General features: G+C 37.7%; 1 pseudogene; it reads right to left on the bottom strand.

Annotated features, from left to right (window-relative positions):
* Positions 1 to 8840: 8840 nt before the first annotated feature.
* On the bottom strand, positions 8841 to 11077 carry LOC148737584 (uncharacterized; annotated as a pseudogene).
* Positions 11078 to 12500: the final 1423 nt, after the last annotated feature.

Below are 12500 nucleotides of genomic sequence, written 5' to 3'. Positions count from 1 at the left end.
GTGCCTTGAGATGTCAGACTAAAATGTAGATATCAAATCAATGAGAATATTGGATTAATAAAGTGTATGATATTTTAGGCCCTCGTATTAGCACATGAGGAATAGATTGAAGCATATTTATTTTCTGAACTTTAATGTCAAATACTATGTAATTGACACTAAATTTACTAAATGTTGGCTGGTCGCTGGACAACAACCAGTTGAAGAAATTGCCATCATGCATTTTCAGTAACAATACCCAGCTGCAATGGCTGTAAGTTTGGAGTGTTTCTTAATATTGATGTAAGAGAAACAAGTCAAATTTGACCTTCAAAACAGGCATTTGAATGGGTTGTATTGCATATTTCATGCATATCATTGGTCATGTCCCAATAAAGCCGCACTAAAACACAGACTAAGAAATTGCCTCTAAAACATGCATTGTATTCGTTCGCAAAAATTGATTTTCGAAGAAAAATTTGTAAGGGATTTTGAGGTAACATTCTAGTGTCAAATTTACCGTTAGACCCTTCCCCTCTTTCCCAAATAGTCTCGCTATCAAGTGAAGAAGATTCTGTGTAATTCAGTGTTCAAGGGTGTGTTTTAGTCCTCTGTTTATTCTCCTTTGCATGAACGAACGATTAAAAAAAAATAGAAAAAAAAAACAACAACAACAACAACAAAATTACAGCTTAGTGACACCTATAGTGACAACCCAGTTTGAATGAGCCAGCCGACAGATTATTTCGAGAATCGAAAATCAGTGACGAAAAATTTAATTTTGTTTTATCTTACCAAAACATCCCTTTCTGTCATCTAGTTTCGAAAAAAATATTTTAAAGTTCCAGCGTTTTTTTTTTTTTTTTTTGGCTGAAATTTAAAAAAGTTAAACTTGGTTAAAATAGCCGTTTTTGCCTTGCCTAAACGCGGGTCAAATCATCACGCAACTGTAGAAACCTGTTGGCAGCGCTAAACAAGTCCATTCCTCATCAAACGTTGAACAGTAGTTATAATATCACAGCACAATAAAATCATATAGAAATTTTCTGGTAATTCTCTTTGGTTTGGGTTTTATCGCCGTTTTTATAAAGGTGTATTTTGCACGTCTTTTTGGGAGACAAAATGAAGGCTAACTTTGACCGGTTTAAACGACAGCTGGTACCTAAAAAATTTCGATATTAAAATCATATCAGACGAGAGCTCATTTATTAAAATATACACCTGGAAAGTTTGGTCGTTGGAAATTAAGTCTCGTCTCGGTAGTTAGATAAAACGTGATGCCACCCAGGCGTCATGTAAGCGTGCAGAATTCGATGTTTATTTCAAGCTAATTATGTTTGTCGAAAATACACAGAAAAAATTAAATGACCATTAAACGGCGTCAGCATCGTTATGTATCCTCTGTGAAGCTGTGAATGAAAAGCAAAGTAGTTTTTAATCTTTTATTCTTTCTTAATCACGTTTTAAGTGCCAGCGTATCTCTTCACGCATGTTAACACGGCTGATGGGATTTACAAACTTCAGAACATGTCGAAAACAATCATAGTGTTGGCTAAAACGCCGCTAAATTAATGATGTGTTGAGTTGCTTCTTATCAGATATACACAAAAATCTTCGTGCTAAGAAAGGAAGAAAAAGAAAGCTATTTGGATCATTCACAGCATTCATGGCATAGACAATGTATGCAATTTATCAAGTTTATTGACCTCTGCGTGAGCTAAGCTGTGACGCTTAACATGTTCAGATAAACAAAGAATCGCCTCAAATTTTTTTTTATTTTTGCTTAAAAAATCTTGGATATGAAAGAACAATATAAAAATCCGTCGAGGAAACCATCTTCATATTTTTTAAAGAACTTTCCGAGAATTATTTCTGTGAAAATCTATCGTCGCGCAAATGGCCTCCTTGAATGGCAAGGATTCACCCATGAAATCCAATCGTGCAGTCAAGGAGGTCCTGAAGTTGTGGCTATCATGGAGGATGTTCTGATGACCCTAAAGCTGAACACGGGGAAGGAACGAAGGCATATTTCAGGCAAGACAACGCCGGTTGCTATCATTCATCATGTTCGATCCTAGCGTGTCCAGCCATTGCAGAATCTACTGGAGTCCAGGTTATAGGAATTGACTTTTCTGACCCGCAGGGAGGTAAAGGTGCCGCAGACAGACTTGTGGCAAAATGTAAAGGCCACGTAAGGGTCTACATAAACGAAGGCAACGACAGGATGTCAGTTCGAAGAAGCTCTTCTTTCCCACTGAGGCATCGAAGGAGCGAGAGTAGTTGCAATTGACAGCATGGAGGATTTCGTCATTGATGAGGCAAGGAAGATTCCCAATATCAGCAAGCTCAACAATTTTAAGTTCAACCCCGTAAGCATTATAGCTTAGCGTGCCTATGAAATCGGGAGTGGGAAAGATATCAGATTAGAGAAGCAATCTTCCGGTAAGTGCTAGTGAGCGACATCATACAGTGTTGACAAGTAGCATATTTTTGATATGTTGCAATCTTTTTTGCCACCTGTCCGTGCGCAAGTCCCCCGTCCATACTCGACCACACCCGTGTTCGTGGGTGTGCTCATCACCCGACCGTCTTACCGTGCATCCATCGATTCTTCTTTCTCTTGTCGAGCATGTGTTTGTTAATTGATCGCTTCCCTCCCGCTTACCGTTTCTCTTTTTTTTCCTGTCGGTCAGATCCGTTAGCCAGTCTCACTTTAGTCAATTTAAAATTAACATCGCAATACTCTTTTTTACATGCATGGTCTTTTTCGTACCGATTCTTCTTTGCAAAATCGCATAAAAAATTACCACAAGTTAACAACGTCTTCTTTACGGAATCTTTTGATGACGACAACATCATTCTATTTTCAGAGTGTAGTTATCGCTGGATGGGGTCAACATTTTCCACAGGTGGTTTTAAATTGCTCAGCAAAAAGCAGCCCACGCAGACGGAGTCGGAGACTACAGAGAAACCTGAAGTCTCTAAGACGCATGAAGAGGTTGCTGGTGATGAAACAGAGGCATCAAGACGGGTGCGTGAAATTTTTTCAAAGGCATTCTGCCTTAGAGAAACGCCTGTCCTCAGAAAAGTTCACAAGGTCTTTAGAGAAGAGATCTTTGCTAGACCTGGCCAAGATCGGATATAAATCTGCAGTGGAAAAAGGTGTGGAAACCATACCAACTCTGCAACTAGTTCCAGGAAGTGAACGTCGAACTGATTGCTGTAATAAGACTGGGATTGTAAGTCAACCAAGAAAGCCTACAGGCTTATTGAGAAGCAAAAGGCATACCTTGATGCCAAATTCAATATTGGCCAAACGTCAGGTAGAAAATTAGATGGGGAAGTAGATGCAAGAGAGATGAGACGTGCCCAAGGACCTGACGGTGCCAAGCTTCGGAAACAACTACCGGATGATCGCGATGTTCAGGCCAGCGAGGAGGAAATCAACCTCACGATGGCAGGTAATTTGGCCCTAGAAACCATCTCTCTTCAGCACCCAATAGTGTTCGATCAGTTCGATATCTGTACCATAGTGAAGAACGACACGTTGAAGAGGCTAAAGCTTGGCATGCTGCAGAGTATTTTCCAGAACTTGGAGCTGAATGTTCATGAACCTGCCATTCGATGAAAAGCTCCATATTGTAAGAAATGATTGACAGTTCACAGTCACGTGATTTGGAGCACATGCTCTCGCAAGCTAGCCAGGCTTTGTTTTTTACACATTCTGTATGATTCTCGCTCAGTTATGTTGGAATGTGAATCGAATGATTAAACAATTTTTAATTTGGTTGTGGACAAACTCGAAATATTTGATACATACCTTGCCTAACTTGGTGAAGCTGTTTCCCCGTGCACATGCCAGATTCGCCAGTAACCTATCTTAATCAGTTTTGATCGGTTATCTCGTTTGCTTGTTTTCAATACCTAGGGCTATAATGGCTGAACAGATCGCCTAATCGATAATATTTTATTTAAATAAGTAAGTTTTAATCAGCAATTTTGGCATTTTACATGGTTTAGGAGTCTCTGTTTTGTTCATTTTAAGTTAATTAGGACAAGAGCCTCAGTAATTGAACAACAAACAAAAAACACAAAATATAAGTACGAGATAAGATTTAAAAAGACATGCAGCCAATGGAGTAAATGGATAACTTAATATAACTCTAAAAAAAGCGAGCAATGAACAAAAAGAACACAATCGTACGATTTTAAAATTTCCCCCGTAACTGGGCATATTCTAATGGTCCTTTTATTATTGGGGTGAGAGTTAGTTCTCAGTAGACGTGTTTGAGAACCGAACAAGTGTCCCCTTGCTTAGGTTATTAAAGTGGGGTTATTACATGTTAGTTGACTTAACCCTCTCGGGAGTTGGAAAAATGGTCGCGTTAAAACAGCGTCATGATCGACAGGTACGCAGCGAGCTGAGATAATTATTTAACCGTCGCACGCATGTAAGATACACTTTGCGCGTTGCCAGGAAGTTTCTGACGCATTGCAAATGCATTACACATGAGTGCATATGTAGAACTCAAATAAATATTGTGATTTCGCAGTAGTTTGATGCTCCCTCTTTGAATTGGAAGATTTTTTATTATCAGCTGTAATTAGATGTTAAGCGTAAACGGTCACAATAGAATCGAGCTACTTCTTGTTAAGGAGTACACATGCTGTTGTATCGAGAGAAAATGATTTACGTTGACATCTACACAAATATCATTAATAAATTTGATGTAATCTCATGGCTATCTAAGCTGCACATGTTGCACGGCGTCGACCAAAGACATTTTTTTTACACTAAAACGGGTATTTACTTGCGTTTACAGTGCCATATTGTGCTAGTCATCTGCACGTTCGGTTATGTTTAAGTTTGCTTTTCTAAAACTATATGCAACTGTGTTTTTACAGCTGTTAAATTTGACCACTTACTCTCAGTTATGTTTCCAGTGCACTTTCCCTTGCGGATTTTCAGTGTGGCACCAAAGACTCTTCATAAGAGTTTGAAGAAGTGAGCAGGGGTTAGGTCACGTACACAAAAAGGTCAGGCGACGGATGAACTTACCGGAGAATCTACAAATGTTTTCTACGTTTTCGGTAGTTATATATAAGTCACCAAACCTAACATACTTCTCTTTTACTAAGTTTAAGTTTTAAGAAAACGCTGAAATGTACTTTTGGATATGTAGTTAAAACTAAACAGACCATTTCTTCAAGTATAAGAAGCGATGTTTTTGTTTAACAAATGTTTCGGAATGTTTTTAAGTTCCTAAACCGCTTCTGTCGCGTTAATAATAATGATGATAATAATAGTAATAATAGTGATAATAATAATAATAATAATATATTCATAGAGCGCTTTAACTATTGGTCAATATTCAAAAGCGCTGTACAATAAGAATATATATCAAATAGACTAAAATTCACAAATTAAAAGCCTTTTTAGAAAGAAAAGTCTTTTTAAACACAGAAATAATGCTACTAGAACTAATAGTCAGTGGTAAAAGAGTTCCATAGAGCCGGTGCAGCGTGGGTGAAAGCACGATCCCCAAATATAGAGTAGTTGACTCTGGGAACTCAAAGAAAAAACTGTGAGGACGAACGAAGAGAACAGTTGGATTCTTTCAGAGACAGAAGATCGATAATATAATCTGGAGCTTGGTTATGTAAGGACTTATAGACAATTAGAAGCAGTTTGAACTGGACTCGGAACTCTAAAGGGAGCCAGTGTAGGTCAACAAGAGCAGGCGTTATGTGGTCGAACTTAGACAATTGAAAAACAACTCTAGCTGCCGCGTTCTGGACTTTCTGAAGGCGATCGAGTTGATATTTAGGTAGGCAAAAGAGAGATGCTGGCACTTAAAGCGTGATTAAGAAAGATGAAAAGCGACTTTACTTTACATTCACAGCTTCACAGAAGAAACATAACGATGCTGACTACTTTCAATGGTCATCTAATTTTTTCTGTGTATTTTCGACAAACTGACTCTATAACTAGCTTGAAATGAACATCGAATTCTGCACACTCGCATGGCGCCTGGGTGGTATTACGTTTCATTTAACTGCCGAGACAAGACTTAATTTCCAAAGGCCAAACTTTCCAGGTGTAAATTTTGATAAATGAGCTTTCGTCTGGTATGGTTAATATGTCGAAATTTTAGGTACCACGTGTCGTTTAAACCGGTCAAAGTTAGTCTTCATTTTGTCTCCCAAAACATCGTGCAAAATACACCTCTACAAAAACGGTGATAAAAATCATACCAAAGAGAACTACAGGAAAAATTTTATATGCTTTCATTTTGAAGTTATATTGTAATTACTGTGAAAAGTCTGATGGTGAATAGACTTTCTTAGCGCTGCCAACATCTTCCTAAAGTTGCGTGACGATTTGACCTTTTAGGCAAGGCGGAAACGGCTTTTTAAACGAATTTTCAAACTTTTTAAATTGTCAGCCGGAAAAAGAAAAAATCGCTGGAACTTTAGAATATTTCTTTTCGAAACTAGATCACAGCAAGGGATGTTTTTTCAAAATAACATGCCAGTAAATTACATGATATCTGCCTGTAACTTTTTTTTCGTTTTCAGGCCCCCAATAGTGACACAAAATCATAGCGGAAATTGTTCATTTTTTAGCGAAAAGCAGAACTAGACAAAGTTAACGATAACTTTATCTAAATGTACGGTTAGATTTACGATATATAATTATTTATTACTCTATCTAGAAGTCGCAAAATACTTTGGAAAAGTGAAAAATAAACCATGTAAATCGGGCTTCGAAGTCGTCGAACTTGAAATAAGTTGTGACTGGCATTGACCGCTCGGCCAAACAAACTCATCACTTCAAGCGGTCTAGTCCTTTAAAATATGCGTATGTACGGGTTGATCTGAAAAGCCTGGGATCTTATAAACATTTTGGCTCCAAATTCTTACGTGTTGAAGCGAAAAAATATATGTAAATCGGCGATTGAAAAGTACGTCTTCGCAGATGTTGGCGATGTTGCGCAATGCCCGGGCTATTCTTGTAGTTTGCATTACGTTTGTGTTGTTTTGTGCAGTAGAGGCCGTGCAAAACGACGAAGAAAAGAAGGAAATCGGCAATGGCGGGAATTACAGCCACAAAGAATATCCATCATTTCAGGCCCAAATAAACAAGTAATCTTTGAATCTATAAATTCCAAATTTGTCGTAAATTTATGAAGTTACGCCCGATTTCATATTCAGCAATTGATAAATGTTCTACGTGTTTGTTGGCAGTAAACTTCTGTGCGAATTGTGCAAATCTTCAAAACAAGAGGCTGACCGTGATGAAGAACTCGATCCAGAGGAACGCTTAGGCAAAGAAAACTCCGTTTTAAGGATACTTATACAAAAAGTCGGACAGGAGTGCGGGATCCCTAGTGTAATAATAAATCATAGGCTGATCCAAGAATTCAAAACAAAGATCTGGCGATTAAATCAAGTACTAGGCAAAGCCAAAACTATGGAAGGCAATTGGGTGAAAAAACTCTTTTCTAAGTGGACAAAGGGTAAATTTTCAACTTGGAATTTTAAGATCTATTACTATGAAATGGACTGTGTTATGCTCCAAAACGAAAACAATGAATTGAGGGGACAGAAAAGAAAGCTTGAAGATGATCTTAAAGAGGAAAAGTGCAAGAAGGCCAAAATTGAGCAGAAAATGAAGGAAGCTGTTGCTAAAAACAAAGAAATTACTAGCAAATTTCAAAAGAAATTTAAAAGGCTTGTTTAGAAATTAATGAAACTACAAAAAGATAAGAAATCAAGGGGTACTGCCAAAAGTAAAACATTTCTAGACTATAGCAAAAGGCATCAAACTAGAGTTCGAAAGCAAATGGTCACAGACTGAAACTTCATTTTTCATTTCTTGGACTTCATAATCTTGTTGCCACTAAAGTTGAAATTTTCCATGAGAACACTAAAGAGTATGAGACTCTCACATTGGTTGATAACAATAACATTCAAACCTCTTCTCGAGCCTAGACAGTCACTGATGATGAGATTGATGACATAAATTTACTGCTGTACACAAAGGAACGATTTAATATATCAAATGAAGCATACCATGAACTTTCTATGATTTACAAGGAACTACCTCCGTCATGGAAAGTCAAGGAGAGGATAAAAGCTTTAAATAGTAAATGGAATCTGTCAAGTACTCCCAATGATACTTGTGGGATTCAGTAGAGCATCAAGGAACGACTAGAAGTAAGGTTGCAGACTCTTATGAAAAATAATCCTTCTAATGCTGCTTTCAAAGAAAATAAGCTTCGAGTTAAACTTTCTGGGGATGATACCAAAATTGGCAAACGACTACATGTCATCAATGTTACCTTCATTGTCCTTGATGAAGGAACATTGGCTCAGGCAGCTGGTGGCAATCATTTGATAGCTGTTATAAAGAAGCCTGAAAACTATGAAAAACTTTCCAAAGCATTGACAGACATCCGAAAAGATGTAGAATCTTTAAAACATTTTTCAGTGGGAACATAGCAGTTTGAAATTGAGTGGTTCCTGGGAGGGGATTGGAAATTCCTTGCATGTGTTTGCGGTCTTGGTGCTGCCCATGCTACATACCCCTGTATTTGGTGTAAATGTCCCTTATATGCCAAATATGATGGAAGAAAAGAATGGTCTCTCACTGATGTCTCAAAAGGAGCACGTTCAATTGAGGAGATTCAACAACAAGTGAATACAAGGTCAAGAACAGTGGAGAAGTACAATACTAAACATGCTCCACTTTTTCCCTCAATTCCCATTGATCATGTTGTCATAGATTCACTGCACCTTTTTCTTAGAATTTCTGACAACCTAGTTAACCTCCTCATTCAAGAGCTGCGACGTCAAGATGCACTTGACAAAAACAAAACTTTTAATGATGGTTTTGAGAGATCAAAGTACAAGCACATGGCAGGCTTGGAGACCTATCTAAATGATACCCTCAAAATTCCCTTCAACTGGTTTGTCTGTAAGGACTCAAAGAAACTGAAATGGCGGGATCTAACAGGCCCAGAGAAACAGAAATTATTTAGGAACATTAATTTCAGTAAGGTATTGCCCAATCCCCAGAAATCTTATCAAATATCACAGTTGTGGAAACAGTTTCTAACAATTACAAACATGTTGAGTTCCACTATTCCTCAACGAAGCAAAGAAGAAATTCAGGAGGCATCAAAATCTTTTCTGGAACAGTTTTTGAAATTGTATCACACTAAGCATGTTACTCCCTACATGCATGCACTGGTATGGCATGTGCCTGAGTTTATACAAATGTATGGTACTATCAGCTCCCTCACTCAGCAAGGTCTAGAGAAACTTAATGACAAAACAACAAAGGACTTCTTCAGATCTACCAATCAATGAGGAATGGATGTGTTAAAACAAATTGTGTAAAAAAGGAACAGAATTGAATATTTCGAGGATCTTGGCAGCCAAAGAGGCACAAGAAGTGTTACTTGTGGAAACTGTAATTTAGAGGGTCATAATATTAAGACCTGTTTATCCCCATGTAGCTCATGTGCATATAAACCATGTTGTTCTCCCTTACATGTGATCAAATCAAATAGCAAGTGGGTTAAGAAATGTCAAAATGATGATATATTGGTTTAGAGATAGATGTTATGGAAGTACCTTAGTAAATTGTTGTTGTTGTTATGTCAAATAAATAATTTTGCAGCCCTACATTTTACACAATACAAACACTAACAAATTATTATAATCTGTTAGAAAAACTTGTCATAGATAAAGCTGAGATAGTGTCTATATCCCCCTGAGGAATAGGGATTATTGTTAGCAATGGGCAACAACTCATCCTCTTTGGTCAACATTAATGCATTACATGTTTGATACTGTCAGAAACATTGTGACTACTACTACTGTTAGGATGGGGGCGATTTCCACTCATTGCTGTTGTATTCAGCCTTCACACCATCCCCACGAACAAATGTAAAAATGACTTCCAAGTCACTTTCAGCGTGGCTTTCTACAAGAGTATTGCCGACATAGACAAACTCTCTCACAGGCTTTTTTTCATGAAGCCAAAATCTTACAGCTACAGGAATGACATAACAAAAGTCTCCATTTACATTTTGAATTCTCTCAAACCACTTACTACCAAGTAGATCGCATAAATGAGAGTTATCATCAACACAATGTACTTCCCGTCCTCTTGACTTTTTTACAAATCCAATATTCTGTGTGTTTCATAGATATCCATGTCAATCTGCATCTCAATTCGAATCTCCGGTGACTCCCTTTTGGTTGAAAATAGATTAAACTTTACTTCGCGGCCGAGGCGGTTGAATAAAGCTGAAGCCCTGTCAGACAAGGAATCTTCACTTGGTATGAATCGTGGTACCAAGTGACCAAGACTACTTTTGTCTCTGTCAACTAAGTCATCTCCACCTCTCCATTCATCAAAATCGCTTGAATATCCAATAAAGTGAATTTTCCCTTTATTTTCTATTTTGTCTCGGTCAACAATCTGCAAAGAAAATATAATCTATATTTTAGGACTATTATGATCCACTTTGACAACATAACTTACGGTAATTTGTAGTACTTACTTGAAATGCTCACGGATAAAAAGTTCCTGAAACAAAATTATTTAAGATTTTTTCAGAAGGATCCCAGTTAAACCATGAGTATCTGAGGCGACGAAAATTCCCTTTTAGGTTAACTTGCTAAATATCAGTACTGTTATATTTACCTACATAGCGGCAAGAAAGATGGGCTAAATAACTCTCACTAGCTACGGTCAACTATGCTATCAGGTATTCTGAAGTTACTCCTTTCATGTTAAACCGAAAACTATGAAATTTGTAGATTCCTTTATCTCTTAATGAACTTATTTCTTTCGGAAGAAGTTAAAATTATTCAAAAGAAGTGTGGTTTTATACTGAATGTATTACGTTACGAGGAAATTTATCAACAAAGCAATCTCCCTACTTACCTCAATTGGATACATTTTCTCGTGATAAACTTTTTCCGGTTTTTTGGGACGTATCTTCTCGGCTTTGAGACGAATGTGGCTTTCTGTTCGGAGATAAAAACCTTCCACGGGACGAGTGCGCTTTTCAGCCGCCATTTTTTCTGTCTACTTTGTTCAGCCCTAGAGCCCGCTCATTCAAACTGCGCAGGAGCAGGACCAATTTTTCAGTCTGGAGCAAGTGTCTCAATCAAAGGGGTCATTTTCTGGAATGAAATTGGATTTTTCGTCGCCGAGTTTCGATTCTTCAAATATTCTGGCGGCTTCTTTTAAACTTACAGTGCAATAATTGTTAACGACTATTTAAAAATGTGTCATTTCCCTTAATTTCTCTCCAAGCGTCTATGAAATATTATCACGGCATACGCGAAATTTAGAAATTTTGTTCATCTGAAAAAAATGTTCAAGACTTTGGAGGGGGTACGTATCCCGTGTACTAGTCCTTCCTAAATCCAGACCCCCCATTATTGTGTCTCCGAACCACGTTTCTTTTGCTAAATGAAGTAACAAAATACCAGTGGTGAACACCTCAGCTCTCATCCTCTGCACATTATCACAAAATACAGGACGGTGTTAGATAACTTACAAACCCCCAAGGATTCTTTAAGGTCGTTATAGAGACATCCGGTTCCTTGTAACCGTACTTGAATTTGACAATTCAATGTTGTTTATATTTCCGTTAAACTGGATTAAGGGATGCGCTAAAATTAGGGTGCAATGGGGGTCTGGTGTGTTATTTCCATTTTGTCTTTTTCCTAAGTCTTCTAGTTGAAAATTGTTTTTTCAATCTGATAGAAATATCTAATGGACGAGGAAAGTGTGCAACATTGAACAGGAAGAAGCCCCTTTTTTTTAGAATTTTGAGGTTATAACCTCGAATATAAATACAAAGCAAGTAATAAAATAGCATAATTCAAAAGAAACTTTTACATGGTTAGCGACTTTGGCCGAACTTTTTCGTAGATCAAATGAAACTTAATTACTTAAGAGCGGCCATTCCTAAATATCGCCTGGAGGTGCTAGGTGTGCAATATGAAAAAATCGAAAACCCCCAAGCTTTGCCAGAATATAGGTCTGGACGAACTATTTTTTAACAAGATCCCTTAAGTTCCATTACATCTTTTATTTTACGGCAACGGCGGTAAAAGTCGGTTTGGTGGCTCTCATATCAGCTTCATTAGGTCCAGGCAACCCATCATTATTTGAACGTCGCTTGAGGATTAAAAAAAAAACGGTAAATGTGACCAACGATTTTCTCGCTAGAAAGAACACGTATTTACGAACAGTCTGAAGTGTTACCTGTCCAATTTCGGCGCGAACTAAGTTTTTGGGAAATTTTTGTTATTTTCATTATTCCACTTATTTAGGGGAACAGAGAAATGGGAAAATTGAGAGGGTAAAATCGCACCTTGGTGCCTGGCATGGGGTTATACCAAGTTAATCCAGCGAAGAACAAGGCTTCTTATTCACAAAAGTCCAATAAAATTTTTGGGCTACTCAAGACTACGAAATGTTAGGACCC

This window comes from Stylophora pistillata, chromosome 2, assembly GCF_964205215.1.
Source record: "Stylophora pistillata chromosome 2, jaStyPist1.2, whole genome shotgun sequence".
Classification (NCBI taxonomy): domain Eukaryota; kingdom Metazoa; phylum Cnidaria; class Anthozoa; order Scleractinia; family Pocilloporidae; genus Stylophora; species Stylophora pistillata.
The sequence above is the reverse complement of the archived record's forward strand: the minus strand, read 5'-3'. Positions and strand labels throughout refer to the sequence as shown.